We start from the raw sequence: 15,814 nt of genomic DNA, 5'->3' as shown, positions 1-15,814 counted from the left end.
TGTCCGCTCGTCCTGATAACGTGGCATTGGGTGACTACCCTTGGGTTGCTCTGCCATGGGATCTCATTAAGCATGGCTGCTCTGGTGACAACATAGGACAAATCTTACATTAAGGCAGCGGATTTGCTTAGATTACACCGATATCGGTGTCTGCCGAGACGTGGAGAGCAGAAGCCATCGCCGTAGGAAATGCATAATAATGAGGTTAAAACACAGCCGTGGTTGAGTGGTTTCTGCTTTTGCTCACAGTCCATTGGAAGGGGGCTGGTTTGGGGAAAAACAGTTTTCAAATACCCTAAATGTAGGAGTGGATTGTCTTTGGCTGTAAAGAGACTGACAAGCTCATGTAAAAACAACCGGTTACAAAAGGGATCATCCAGCTTTAAAAAAAGAAAAACCTGTTGTGAGAGGTATAACATAAAAAAATAAAACAAGACTGATTTTTCTTCTTTCCTCCATGGATCCAGTACGGACACTACAGGTTCTGGTCTTGGTTTACAGTCGGCCAGCATGTGACGGCTGCAGCCGATGCTCAGCGTCAAAATGTCATGTGCCGTATTTATGATTGCTTCAGAAACTGGCTGCAGCGGTCAAATGATGGCTCCTCGTAAAGGAAGACTAAGAGGTCAGTGCTGTATCACCGTGGGAATGCCTTTTTTTATATTATTTTACAATCCGATGACCCATTTAATTTCAATAAGAACTGTGTAAAGCTTTACATTCCTGCAGTGGCGCTGCGGGAAAATTCAGCCCTTGATGCCAAGCTATCCCTCTGAAGAACTGCTTAAAGGGGTGATTCGAAATCCAAATTAAATTTTCATCCTTAGTACTTTTCTATCTGATGCCAGTCTAAACTATATTCCAATATACTTTAATAAAAACTTCCCTATCCTTCACCAACCACACTAAATGCTTCCCCCCCCCCCACTTCTTTCTGATGATGCTTCATTTGAGAATCCCAGTGCATGCTGGAATACTCGAGCAAAGAGTCATCAGGGGCAGAGGCAGCAATTAATGCTGCAGCCCCTGCCACCTCCATGAAATGAAGAGTCAGTGACCTCAGTTTCAGGGGCTGGGCTAGTCACAGCACGATATGCACAATGACAGTGCGCACTCTGTCGCCGGCTTAGACTGGTTTCACACTAGCGTTTGATCGCGCAGCGCATCCGGCGCACACGCAATGTTCCCCTATCTTTAACATGGTGATCGCAGGGTCTTGCGAATGTATGCGCTCATCAGCATTTAGCGTGCGCTGCGCATTTTACAGGTGTGCGCCCAGACGCGCCGAACGCTACAAGTTGCATTTTTTGTTCCACCTACATACTTTAAAAAATTGCGCGCGCACGTGTGCGCCCAAAAATAGCATTACAGTCTATATGATCGCTGACGAGCGCTTGGCACCGCGCACGTCAGCGCCTTGTGCGCGCACGCGCTTTGAGTAAACAATGTCTAGACACTTGTCTAAAACTCCCCCTAAACAAGCAACATTGTTTGGGAGGAGTGTGGATAAAAGGTGGCGTCTTCAGGGTCAGACAATTACTCTACAGACAGCCTTGAAGAGAGACCAGATAAGAGCCTAGAAGAGCCTTCCAAGTGTGGATTCAAGCTTCAGGAGCCAAAATGTGAGTATTCTTCAACATAATGTCTGTGTGTCATGTACAATTTTATCATGTACTAAAGTATTTTTTTTTCGTTTCAGCATGTCTTCTTCTGGATCACTGTATTCGCCATCTCGGCAACAACTGGCCCAAGCTGATCGTGAGGTGAGGATGTTGCTGCCTTTGGGTAAGTATAGCTGCCTCTAGAAATGGGTTTTAATTTTTGATTTCTTTACAGATATCAGACACGGGCAGTGAAGATGGAGAGCGGAAGCAGTCTGAGCGGGAGCAGCGTAGTCAAGTCGTGGCGAGGAGACACAATGTGACTATATAATGTGCCTTTATTTTCATCTTTTATCTTGCTTCTTCTCTGTTTCTTTTTCTATATTTCTCATTCTCCAAAATTACAAACATTCTAATATATTTCTTTTTTTCTAGGTTCCACAACGGGATGACGAAGAAGTCTACATCGACAACGAGCACCTGATCCGCCTCGTTGAGGATCGTATCCCGTTGTGGGACAGCCGTGACCAGCAGTACAAAGACACAGTGGTGACCAGGCAGCTCTGGAATGAGGTGGCCGCAGCGATGATGGATGGCTGGGACAGCGCCTCTGCAGCTTCCAAAAGGGCGTTCAGTAAGTATAAAGATGCTCTGTGATACTGCATTGATTTTTTGTCCTGATGGTGCTGGTGTTTTTTTGGCAAGATATAGTCTTGCATTGAAAACACCAAGGCCATGTGGCACACTGATTGATTTTGGTCTTTAACTGCTGCATTGATTTATGGTCCTGATGGTGCTGGTGTTTTTTTGGCAAGATATATTGTAGTGAAAAGTTCAATCTGTTGTGTGTGCTGATACTTAAGTTGCCTTAAGTGCATTTTATAATTTCCCTGTCCCGGGAGCGCTTCTTCATCGATCGACGTCGGACCCGTCCCAGCCATCCGATAGCCAGGAAGCATCTTGCAGGTCAGCAACACAGACAGCTGGTGACCAGGAAGCTGGTCCATCAGGTGTTCCCCTGTCCCAGGTCTCTGTCACTGGTTATGCGGGCACTACCCGCCAGCGGCAGAGGGCCTCAGACAGGCCTTTCATGCCCGAGTTCATGCTCTTGAGCGAGGCCTCTGCCTCAAGGCGCTGTCCGCCAGAATGGAAAGTGGTTTTTCCCTGATGGAACGTGGTTTTAACCACATGGAACACCGCTTCCACTCTGTCGACCAGCGCCTTGACCGTCTGGAGGCCGACCTCAACAGACCAGCGCACCATTTTTTCAGTAAAATTGAACAGGGCATGGCGGAACACCTTAGTCCTGAGCAACAGCTGAGTGTGTTACAGGCCTGCAACACTGCTTACTTGCAGGCTATGCAGCAGAATCGGTATGTGCAGCAGTCAGTGGTGTCATTTCCAACAGTTCCACTGCTGACTCGCTACACATCACTACAGACTTCTGCTGCATATCACTGCACGGCCACCTGCATTCCCAGCAAAGTCGGACACCACTACACTACCCCAAGTCTGAGTGCTGCTGGACACTCCTCCGCCACCACCACTATGTCAAGCGCTGCTCCTATATGGAGCAGCACCATCACCAAAGCACCACCAGCTTGGAGCCAAATCACCACAGAACCTGCTTGGGCCACTGACACCACCAGTCAACAGCAACAGAGCACCGGCAGCACTCCTCAGCAACAGAGCACCGGCAGCACTCCTCAGCAACAGAGCACCGGCAGCACTCCTCAGCAACAGAGCACCGGCAGCACTCCTCAGCAACAGAGCACCGGCAGCACTCCTCAGCAACAGAGCACCGGCAGCACTCCTCAGCAACAGAGCACCGGCAGCACTCCTCAGCAACAGAGCACCGGCAGCACTCTGTTATGATTGAGTCACCGTAGGAGGCAAAAATAGAAATGCTAGCTAAGTCCAGAAAACCAGAGAAGTTGGCAGCTATCGGATTGCAGACCCCTGAACCTATCAACACAACTAGCAGTAGCCGTGGGGGGCTCCTACGATGCCCTAGGCCCCTCGATCACAGCCGGAGGACTACATAGCCTAAAGACAGAAAGGGAAATCTAAACTGCCCCAGAGCAGACCCCAAAGCAAAAGGCAGCCCCCACATATAATGACAGTGAAGCAAGAAGAAAGAACACAACACAGACAGAAAGATAGACTGAGCAAAGATGGGGCCCAAGCTAGCTTAGATAGGAAAGGACAGGAAGGCTGCTGTCTGCAATCCGTGAAAAACCCTATGAAAATAAGAGCCAACAAACTGACAGTAAAATAAGCCCTGAAGACGCTAGGCTTCAAAAAAGGCTATGTCAGCACTCAGGAATATTCTGAAGACAGAGCAACAGGCAAAAGGAGATTCAGCTCACCCCAGCAGGGAATGGCAGAATACAGAAAAGCAAGGAAAACAAAACACTAATGCAAAAAGGCAAAGCAGAAATCTTAGCTTTAGATGAGCAGGAATCAGACTGGTTTCCTAGAAGTCCACAGAGAAATCACCCGCAGGCCAGAAGGGTGTCGGCAGCCTTATATCCAGTCATTAACTCCACTCAGCCAGTCATCATCATCAGCCCCAGGTGTTTGACAATCAGGCTCACTAGCTTTCTTCACCAGAAGAGGGAGTTCCTCGGGCCTAAGTAGTGAAGGGGAAAATGAACTCACAACAGCACTCCTAAGCAACAGAGCACCGGCAGCACTCATCGAAAGATAACCGCCACCAATTCTCCTCCTCGGAGTCCCCAAAGAACTTTGCCTGAGATCCCAGACAGGCAGCCTCCTGCTCGGAGCACCGACCCAACTTTCTCCCCTTCTAGGAGCACCGCCACTGCCACTTCCAGCAGCACCGCCACCACAGAGCAGCAAAGTGGGGATCCGCATTCCCTTTTTTACAGGGCAACGCCACAGTTCACCATCACCAGGCGGTCAACAAAAGTAAGGTGTTCACAGGCTGCCAGTCAGTCCGGGCAGGATATTCCTGCGCCAAAGAAAAAAAGAAACTTTGTTCGTCCATCCACCCTCTCCTAATGTCTCTCAACATGCCTCCTTGTCCATTCCAGAGCTCCCTTCCCCCAGAACCACTTCCTCAACCTCCAGTCGTTCCTCATCTCTCCACACACCCAAAGTATCCCAAACTTCCCCCAAAAGTCATTCCTAATAAAAAAAATTTTTTTTTTTGTTTGTTCGTTACAAAATAAATGTGCACTTGTGCTTTCACAAAATCTGGATTGGTTACTGTGTCTATCGCCAACTACACACACTGCGCCGTACACTTAGCGTTTTTGCCATCAGATATCTCCATTACTGACATGTATCTTGTGTCAGTCTTGGAGATGTGTTGTCAACGCAACAAATCTACATGACTTGTCTTCTCCACAGCAATCTCTACATTCTAGTAATATTGCACGTTTCCCCAACGCCAGTCCTCATGGGCCACCAACAGATCATGTTGTATGGAATCCTCTTTTTATTTCATTACAACATGATCTGTTGGTGGACCTTGAGGACTGAAGTTGGGGAACCTTGCTGTATCCATTCTGAGCAATATTACACGAATGTAGAGAGTTACCTACTCAGGAGTATTAGTGAATTCATAATGCACAAAACACAGCATCATAAATTCACTGATACACCTGGCTACTTGCTAATGGTATTGGGAGTGTAAAAACAGAGAATGCACTCAGTACAGGTAGCAAAACAGTTTTTTTTTATTAACATACCAACAACATGCAATAAAAATTTTTTACATTTGCTCTTGCCATTCCACCCGTTCTACATCTGAGTTTAAGTAGGCCGCAAATTGGTCCCTCATTTAAATGGCCAACTTCAACGGATGACCTGAGGTGCTGTGTAAATTCTGGCAAAGGATTAGGAGCAACATCATCAAGATCAAAGTTCAGGTGCTCTAGAGAAATTACAAAATTATGTAGAACACCACAGGCCTTGACCGCCTCATCCACTGTTTCCAGTTTAAGATTAATAGCTGTGCCAAGAATGCGCCATCTCGAAACAAGTATACCAAAAGCACACTCTACTGTTCTCCTGGCCCTGGTCAGCCTGTAATTAAAAATTCTTTTTTGTAGGTCCAAGTCCCAGCTGGAGTAGGGTTTGAGGAGGTTTTGGCACATCTGGAACGCTTCATCACCAACCATTACAAATGGCTTTGGCGGACCTTCGGTGTTGGGAAGAGGACGTGGCATGGGGAAATTGAAGTTGTTGCCATACAACCTCCTGCCCATGTCCGATGTCTTAAAAGCATGGGAGTCATTCCCACGGCCAAATGCCCCAATGTCCACTGCAATAAAATTACAGTCTGCATCCGCAATGGCCATCAGTACAGTAGAAAAGTACTTTTTGTAGTTATAGAACTCAGAGCCAGTTCTTTTGGGCTTGATAATCCGGATGTGTTTCCCATCCACCGCTCCTAAACAGTTTGGGAAACTGCATACAGTCCAGAATCTTTCGGCGATTTCCAACCACTTTGCTGCAGTGGGCATGGGCATGAATGCGGGACAAAGAAAGTTCCAGAGAGCCCGGCAGGTGTCCGCTACAATTCCAGACAACGTGGAGATTCCAATCCGGTACTGGAAGTGCAGTGACGAGAGGGTCTCTCCAGTAGCCAGGAATCTGTGACACAAAGAAAACAGTAATTAATATTTGTGTAGACGTAATTTTTTTTTTTTTTTTTTTTACACACCTTTAATTAAAAACCCAAAGAAAAAAAAATCTGCAGCCTTTGGTTCAATACATGCCATGAAAAAATTACCACAGCTTTTATTAGTTAACGACATGGCAGAACTGTAATTCTGCCAGATTTTGAAGAGTACATGTCACAAGCAAGAAAAATCAGCAGCCATTGGTTTATGAAAACTGCGTACCTTAATGTGACCAGGAGCCATTCCTCAGGAGGAATCGCACGCCGGAGCTGCGTGTCCTGTCTCCGGATGATTTCTTTTACCCGACCAAGCAAATAGTGAAAGGTTTCTTGGGTCATCCGGGTATAATCCGTAAATTTCTCAGTGTTTCCCTGGAGCTCGCTGTAGAGGGTGTGGTACGCTCCACGGCTCTCCCGGAGTTCAATAATGGGATGTATCCACATACGCCGCTGCTGCCGTCTTTGCTGCCTCTCTCCCTCCCTCTGTTCATGGCAAGCAACGGCATAAGCCTGAGCCATCCTCATGTCCAGATCCAAGTCAAAGTAAAAGCTCTTCCAGCGCAGATCCATGTTTCTCAAGTCAAATGCAAGCAAATGTGAAGAATTCAGCTGTAAAAAGGGGCTATATAAAGAATTTCCATAAGACACGCCCACTGCTTTCCCATTGCTTGAGTGTGTTGCAAGAATTTTCCAAGGAATTTTTCTCTAGTTTATTGCGCATAAAAAATGCAAACGCATAAAAACGCTGCGATTTTTTGTAGTTATGCGCACAATAATGCTACAAAATAACGCAGCGTTTACAAGCGTTTGTATGCGCTTTTCACATGCGTTTCATGTGCGCTCCTAAAGCAGTGCAAAAAAACGCTAGTGTGAAACTAGCCTTAGATCAGCAGTTACGAGCCAGCAACAGAGCGCATTGTCAGAATAGTCGGCGCGCAGAGAACATTGGCGTCACTCGCGGGGGTGGCGCTGGTCTCTACATAAAGTTATTCTGACACTGCATACTAACCGTGCGCTCACGTGACGACTCATTACTACTGATCTTAGCCGGCAAATGCGAGCACGCTGTCTTTGTGCATATCACGCAGGGACTAGTCAAGCTCCTAAAAAAGCTGTCACTAATGACACTTCGTTTCAGGGAGGGGGCAGAAGTTGCATGCATTGGGAATCTCAAACACAGCATCAGATCACCCCTTTAAATTTTGTCCACACCAAATTTGGCACCCAATGTGACTTAGGGCATTGAGAGACACTAGTGCATGCTGGACAAAACAATTTGCAGAGGCAATCCAGCGAGTATCATGAACGAGCCCCATTCTAATTCATTGGACCGTAGATAATTTTTAGAGTATTACTTTGGCAACTGTACCGCTCAGCATGCACGGCTTTGATTTGGCGGCAGAGTATGGCTGGACAACCCCTCTAACTAGCATGATGATACTCACTTGAAGAAAAAAAAAAAAAAAAAAAAAACAGCTCAGGCACAGCTAGGGGGACGGGCAGGACAAGCGGGTGCCAGCAGAGTCAATAGGCCACGCTGCCTTGGCCAGGGTATTCAGATACTGCCAGGGCTGCTTTCATTATTTTTGCCCCAGAAAGAGAATAGCTTAGCAACAACCATAAAAATAGCGTGCCAAGTACTGACCTCAATCTATCAGGCACTTCAGTGATGGACCGGCACATCAGTGGCCAAAACAGTCAGTTAATGTGGTGCCAAATGAACAGGAACTCCCGCAGTTGTATTGGAAGTTCTAGAACTTTGTGCATTAAGAGAATTGAATGGAAAATGCCTTTAGTTAGAAGTCGGGGAGTAAAGCAAGTCATTCACCCACAGTATGGATATATTTACAGCCACCTGACGGGATAGGGGATTTCTAGCAGCAGCAAAACGCTGTCTTTCCATCACTGCAGCAATTCATTAGTGGAGCTGCCGGCTGAGGATTGTGTGTAATCTGCTTACACTGCAGCCAGTCACTGGCTTCCATGTGCTCATCACAATGAGCATTTAACTCCTGCAGAGCAGACACCATGCTGAAAATATGGGGTCTAACCAAAGACGCGCACAGTACAGGTCTCTGGAATAAAGAGGTATGACCTGGAGGACAGGCTGGACAGGGCCCTGTTGAGGACTTCTGGGGTGTCATCGGTCGGGGTGCCTTGTTGAGTTCCACCTGTGTCCGTTTTGCTGTCACTGTCCGATGCGGTCTCCCCATCAAGTTTAATTTCAGGTTCAGGTTCGATCTCCTAGAAGAAAACAGATTTTCAAAAACTTCATTAGACCTTGAATCTCACACATCCAGGCAAATCCCTCTAACACCCCAGCAGCCATCTGAGGTCACACGCATAAACGTCTGGAGGTCTCAGGCGCATTCCCCAAAAGCGTCAGTGCTGGGTCAGGAATTGAAAACTGAGTTTAGGACCATGCACAGAAGAAAATCTCCCAATCATGACATTGTTCCCAAGTCTCAGCTCTGAAGACACAATGGCTCTCCAATGTGAGGAGCCCACAGAAGATCGAGGCCTTCAGGAAAACTCTTTCCCTGAACATATTACCCATTACTGCACATGGATGGCAGAGGAGGGTCCTTCCACCCAAGACCCCCTCAAAACACCAAGAGCTGCTAACAAGCAGCAGCTCTCCCAGGCCACACATTATATTTCTCCATGATTACTAATGGGTTTCTATTGATAAGCTGATTGGAGGACCCCTTTAACAACTAACCAATAAATTCTCAAAAGGCAGGAAAATGTTAGAAACATATAAAACAAGGTATACACATCACATTTTTAACCCCTGTAGAGCTCAAGTGCGGGGGTCTCAGATGATGTCCGCTGGGACAGGAAGTCAGGACACCTGACCACCGTTTCCTCAGGATGTTCCATGATGACAGGTGCCTGAGAATAAGTCTCCTTCCAGTCACCTGACTATTGCAGCCAATCCCATACCTCAGAGGTCGGGTTATAAAACAGCAGCATCACTTCCTATCCCGGTGGAGACCACAGTGGAGCAGTCTGCACTGGAGTAGCAAGGGATACAGCATTTTTATTTATTTATTTTTTTTTTTTTAAGGCCTCATTCAGACATACAGTCATGGCCAAAAGTGTTGGCTCTCTTGAAATTGTTCCAGAAAAGTATGATTTATTTCTCCCCAAAAAAAATTATTGCATATACACATCTTTTGTTATACACATGTTTATTTTGTGTGTATTGGAACACCACAAAAAAAGGCAAATTGGACATTTCACACAAAACCCCAAAAATTGCCCGGACAAAACGGTTGGCATCTTTCCAAATGTGTGTGTAAACAGCTTTGTTTCAAGAATGTGATGCTCGTTCAAAATCACCTGTAGCAAGTAACAGGTGTGGGCATTATGAAAATCACACATGAAACCAGATAAAAAGGGAGAACTTAACTCAATCTTTCCATTATATGTCTCCGTCCACACTTAGAATCATAGAATGGAGAACAGAAAGAACTGTCTGAGGACTTCAGAACCAACATTGTTAAAAAAATATCAACAATCTCAAGGTTACAAGTAGTGATGAGCGAACATGCTCAGATAAGGTGCTATCTGAGCATGCTCATGTGCTAAGAGCATCTTCGGCATGCTCGAACACCATACTCGAGTCGCTGTGGCTGCATGCCTCGCTGCTGTTCAACAGCAGCAACAATTGCAGGGGTTGCCAACTAAACAGGCAATCCCTGCATGTGTTGCGGCTGTCAAACAGCAACGAGGCATGCAGCCACAGCGACTCAAACATGGTATTTGAGCACAGCAGCGTGCTTGGATAACACCTTATCCGAGCACGTTCGCTCATCACTAGATACAAGCCCATCTCCAGAGATCTTGATGTTCTTTTGTCAATGGTGCCCAACATAAATCAACAAGTTTACAACACATGGCACTGTAGTTAATCTCACTGGATGTGAATGGCAGAGAAAAATTGAAGAAAGGTTGTATCACAGGGTAGTCTGGATGGAGGATAAGCAGGCCTAATAAAGTTCCATAGAAACAATCTGTCCTGCAGGCTCAGGGTGCAGTGTCAGCGCGAATTATCTGTCAACATTTGAATTAAATGCTATGGCAGGAGAATCAGGAGGACCCCAATGCTGACTCACACAAAGCTAGACTGCAGTTTGCCAAAATGTACGCAAGTATCCAAAATCCTTCTGGGAAAGAGTCTTATGGATAAAGGACTCGAGACAGAGCTTTTTGTACAGTACATCATTCTACTCTTTACCGAAAATGGAATGAGGCCTACAAAGAAAAGAACACAGTACCTATAGTCAAAAAAGGTGGAGGTCCAAAGATGTTTGGTGTTGTCTTGCTGGCTTTGGCACTGGATGCCTTGACCATGTGTAAGGCATCATGAAATCGGAAGATTACCAACGGATTTTGGGTCTCAATGTAGTGCAGAGTGTCAGAAAGCTGGGTTTGCGTCCTAGGTCATGGGTCTTACAGCAGGACAATATCCCCAAACATACTTCAAGAAGCACCCAGTAGCCAGAAAGGAGTTTGAATCTAAATCCTGTTGAACACCTGTGGAGAGATATTTAAATTGCTGTTGAGAGAAGGTATCCTTCAAATATAAGAGACCTGGAACAGTTTACAAAATAAGAGTGGTCCAAAATTCCAGTGGAGACGTGCAAGAAGCTTGTTGATCGTTATAGGTTATTTATTGCAGCTATTTATTCCACAGGGTGTGCACCCAAATGTAAGTTGAGGGTGCCAACAATTTTGTCTGCCCCATTTTTTGTGAGATATCTAATTACTCTTTCCATAGTACAAGTACAAGCCGTGACTTCAGAACTTACCGCAGAAATCCTGATCCGAACTCTATAACTTCAAACGCATACAGGCTGTAGAGTTGGGGTCAGGAAACCCATGGTAAGTCCTAAAGTTGTGGGCCATACTCTGACTGTGATATACCCTTCTGAATGATGCCCAAGTCAGACAACCCCTTTTGTTTCTTGACTTTTCTTCTGAACCCAGTCAAACATACCAGGCACAGAACAGGGATAGGTAGAAAAGAACACATCACAAAAACTACCACTTTTTACACTCCCGAAAATTAAACAATATAAGTAGCCACAGACCAACTTCCATCAGCCAGATATTTTGAACTGAGACTGAAAATCACTACCATCACAGTGCAAGGCTTCAGTATGGGTATTTAGGCTACATCCAAAAGCTTTAAATGATACTTGTCACAATATTCATGCTGGAGTGTGGGGTCACAGCATCCACATACAGAACATGAATCCAGGTTGGTTAAAGTAACTCTTGCTTATCATGATTGAGACTTATGTTATTATTATGATTTAGATTTACTTTATATTTAGAAATGCACTTTATGGAATTGTTTATAATCAGTATATAATGACACTTGATATATTATTGGTATAGTATATGTTTATAATAGTTTGCACATGAGCATTGGATATTTTTGGAGAAACTATATTGCCTGGTCATGGATTATTACAATTTAATAGTGTATGTTGGCCTGTTTCCTCTTATATGCTTTTTTTAATATAATTGTCTTTTATATTTTTTGTTGGTGTCTCCAACTAATAATAATAAAAAAAATTTCAATTTAACAATATCTTGGTAAGATTGATTTTTAAGTGGTCTATTTTGGGTATATAGAATGAATCAGTCTGGTTGGACAGATACAGTCAGATATATTTTGCTCTCAAATGCTGCCGCATTTCTGATAAAATATAGGTATAATATCCAGGAAGGCACCTTAGCTGGAAGTGAGAAGAGTTCAGATTCCACCCCAGGAGAGAGACCAGTCAATCACCTGGAGCCATGCTGGCAGAAGCCAGACTGATCTCGTCTCCAGCTATGGTCCGTGGTTGAATATTATAACTGTAAACTGGTAAAACACAGCAGAAAAAGACTACAACCCCAACCAGAGCTTAGGTTTCTCCCTGTGTGAGATGTAAGAATACTGCTCCAAGCTCCTGGGTCTTACTTTCTACATGATTAGAAAGCACAGAAGACTGACACCTCTAAAGGGAATCTGTCACCCCATTTTTGCTGTATGAGCTGTGGCCACCGACATCAGGGGCTTATCTACAGCATTCTGTAATGAAGTAGTAAGGAGGAGGACATCATTGTATGAAGATGGGAGGTGCCGGACCGGACCCCCGGGTGAGTATAATCTAACTTGTTTTTCTTATATTTCAGGTTACATGGGGGGGGCTTATCAGCATTACATGCTGTAGATAAGCCCCTGGTGTCGGTGGCCACATCTTATAGGCCAAAAATGGGGTGACAGATTCCCTTTAAGATAAGTGTCCCTGTGAGGGAAAGACCACCTAAATTCAAATTGGTTACATTAAAAACCGTATTGAAGCTCTCCTCTCCCAGCACTGTCAGTTCTGCTTTTCTGGCCCTCTTCCCATACTGTCTGTCCAGAGCGGTGTCAGCACTCACACTTATGTCTATTGTGCTCAGCTTGTACTAGCTCAGCAGTGAGATCAAAAGCAGATATCTCACACAGGAGTCATCCAGAATAGGCAGATTATTCCTTTGCGAGAGGCAATGACAGCCCTGATCTCACTGCAGAGTGATTACAAGTTGTTGAAGAGTAGCAGACATAAGAATTGTGATCAAGAGAGCTGATAGAAGAGCTTGTAATGTGACACAGCTAAACTCAGCTGCACTGCCCTTCTCCTTCACCCTCTGTGCAGAAGGTAATACCAGGAGATCAGGGTTGTATCATGAAATCTCAAACACTGAGAAACCTGCTTTAAGATAGTGGGGGCGTGGACTTCTTCCTTTGAATGCTGCTGCCTGCTTATGATTGATCAGCGTCATACAAGGTAAGTAGTACAGGCCCCCAGTGAAAACTCTCCGATAACACCCAGTTGGACTTAAAGATAACTCATTAGGTGCTAAATACCTCCACGTTTTTCAAGTTAAGGGCATGTCACACTAAGAGATATCGCTAGCAATATCGCTATAACTAGTGACGTTATAGCGATATTGCTAGCGATATCGCTATGTCTGATACTTACCTACAACCCGCTCCCCCGCTGGTTATCGCTGATCGCGCGAGAACGTTCAGGACTGTTTCTCATCGTCAGCTTCCTGCGGCGCTTCCTGCTGTGACGACGAGCGACGCGTGGAGCCGGGCGGGAGGACGCAGGATCGCCTAGTGTGACAGGTAAGTAGCGATCCCCGTCCCCAGCGATCTCGCTGGTGAGATCTGCCTGTGTGGCAGCTCACTAGCGACCACTTAGCGATGTACCAGCGATCCTGACCGCGTCATATCACTGGTCGGGATCGCTGGTACATCGCTAAGTGTGACAGTACCTTTAAACTGGACACATGATGCAATAATGACTCCAGAATAATGAAACTTTGTTTTGTTTTTTTAAATATTGCCTCTCCATTGCAGAAATTGTAGCTACAAAACAAAACAAAAAAAAAAAAAAAGTTTTATTCCGCTCTGCAGCCGTTGTATGTCCAGCTCAGCTTGAAAAATTTTTAAGTCCGTAACAATGATGGCAAATCTACATCACTGTTTATGGACCTGCCTGAGAAGCAATTGGGTGTTATTGGGAAAGGATAAGACATGGGAAAGTTTCATTTTCCAATCACAACAAATAAAACTCTGAACATTAATTCAGGAAAGAATGCTCTTCTCAGGTTACAATCAATAGGAAGTCCCAATGTTTTCCAATGGATACTGATCAATTCTGTGCTGTTCAGAATTAGCAAGTAGTAGAAATGCCAAAGAAAGGTTAAAGTAACTGAAAAACAAAATCCAAAAGGCCAGGAGGATAATTACAGGACGCAGAGGACTACTACAAGCTCCATCCCTTCGGGCCATCTTCTGACCAGTGCCTTCAATTAAAGCATTGTTCTTTGCTATTTTAGACAAGCCACTAATGGGAATGAGTGTTCCTAGGAAGGTTAGTTTCTGGATTACTGGTCTGTCTAAACAAGTCGTCCATCACACGATTAAGCAAAACTCTCTTTCATCAAGAGAGCAGATTTTTCAACAGGACATGTGCTGCCGATAAAATGATGTTCTACATCATCAACAGAATAATTGTTATTAATGATTGTTCTGTGACCACAGAATTCTGATCTGTCAGAACAGGGCAACACAGCCCTGCTATCCATCTTGCATGTAGCAGAATGGTGGTCATTTAATAATCAGACAGTGTAAATTGGCCTTTACATCTGTCATCGATTTAGGATCCATCCTCGAGTTTGGAAAATGGATCAAATAACCTGAATGTGGAAACATACCATTTAGTATTTCATGTCCCGCTGCAGATACAAAGTCTGAGGACTTACAGCAAGAGTCATTAAAATTTATGCTGTGCCCACAAGTCTTAATTATTGAAGTGACATGCGCCCAATTCAATAAGAGGTCTGTCAGAGAAAAATTGTAAAAATCCATATGGACATCTCTGCAGGAGACATATCAACCTCACACTGCACATAAGGCATTAATTATAACTGGTGAAGAGAGAAAGAGCTGACACTTCAACCTACATTGAAGTAGGACCTCATGCCATAAACAGGTAATTACATCAAGGGGCCTGCTGAGAGCCAGCCAACAAGTCTAGCATTCGTATACTCACAGTTCAAGAAGTACACTTCCCAAGGCAGAGACTCTCAAAACACTCTGAAGCCAGTGGTCAGTGATGAATATTGGAGTTTTCAGCAATCCAATATTTATGTGAGCTATATTGTTGGTGTCGGGGTGAAGCGACAAACATAACGCATTCACTCACATCTCCATAAGGTCGGCGAAACACCTCAAACTTAATATTGGTCAGATGGATGATGCTATCCATGACATGTTTCATCTCTATAGAAGGATAAAATGATGGTGGGAAACATGACGACAATATTTCCCGCCTGAGACCTACAGGAGTGAAGATATCTTTTAAGTTAGAGATCTCCATATTTAAAGACCTAAGCAAGGCCTCCCATTCCATATGGGCTCACCAAGGGGAGGTATGAGAGCATAATCTTGTTAAAATAAAAATCAGAGTTTGGGTTGTCATTTGTTCCACAGTTCTGAAAGACCTAGTGCTCTGCGATTCTGTCCTTTGCTTCCCTCCACTTAGCTCTGACTAATGCCTGTAGAGCGCTGTGGAATTAATGGCGCTATATAAATGAGTAAAATTAATAAAAATTTCTGTGACACAGGTTTAGTAATTTTCTTTTGTTATCCCTTTTATGCTAGGTGATTGTATAAACCGTATTGTTTTCTTCCCATCTTGCAACATCTTTGTATATTTTCATAAATACTCCCTACTTTTTGGATTAAAACTCGTCTGTCAATTGCACAATTGTTCACACCACAGGAGGCAGCTGAGTTGAGTCTCCTGGCAAGGTCCATGCCACATAATAAAGAGGGTACATCGGACAACTGGTGTGCGCCACTGTCAGACACAACCGTCAGGGATTGAAGTACATTTCTGCACTGTTAAATAGGCAGACTTCATAATGCCCAGTCCATACTCAGCCCAATTTGGCAGAACTGGCCGGGGCTGACTTAAAAACGGTACTTGTCGCAAAATATTTT

The 15,814-nt window shown here is 44.7% G+C and overlaps 1 protein-coding gene across 1 annotated transcript in view; it reads right to left on the bottom strand.

Annotated features, from left to right (window-relative positions):
* Positions 1–10,812, bottom strand: part of LOC141079412 (phosphatidate cytidylyltransferase 2) — a 59,655-nt gene extending 48,843 nt beyond the window's left edge. The window contains exons 1-2 of the mRNA XM_073565320.1: positions 10,536–10,812; positions 8,348–8,496 (exon numbers count right to left, since the gene is read on the bottom strand). The gene's annotated coding sequence lies outside the window, so the exon portion shown is untranslated. The remainder of the gene's footprint in view (positions 1–8,347; positions 8,497–10,535) is intronic.
* Between the last annotated feature and the right edge of the window lie 5,002 nt (positions 10,813–15,814).

Source organism: Dendrobates tinctorius, unplaced genomic scaffold (assembly GCF_039654945.1).
Source record: "Dendrobates tinctorius isolate UK_male_01 unplaced genomic scaffold, ASM3965494v1 ptg000658l, whole genome shotgun sequence".
Lineage (NCBI taxonomy): Eukaryota > Metazoa > Chordata > Amphibia > Anura > Dendrobatidae > Dendrobates > Dendrobates tinctorius.
Note: the sequence above shows the minus strand (reverse complement) of the source record. Positions and strands in the feature narration are given on the sequence as shown.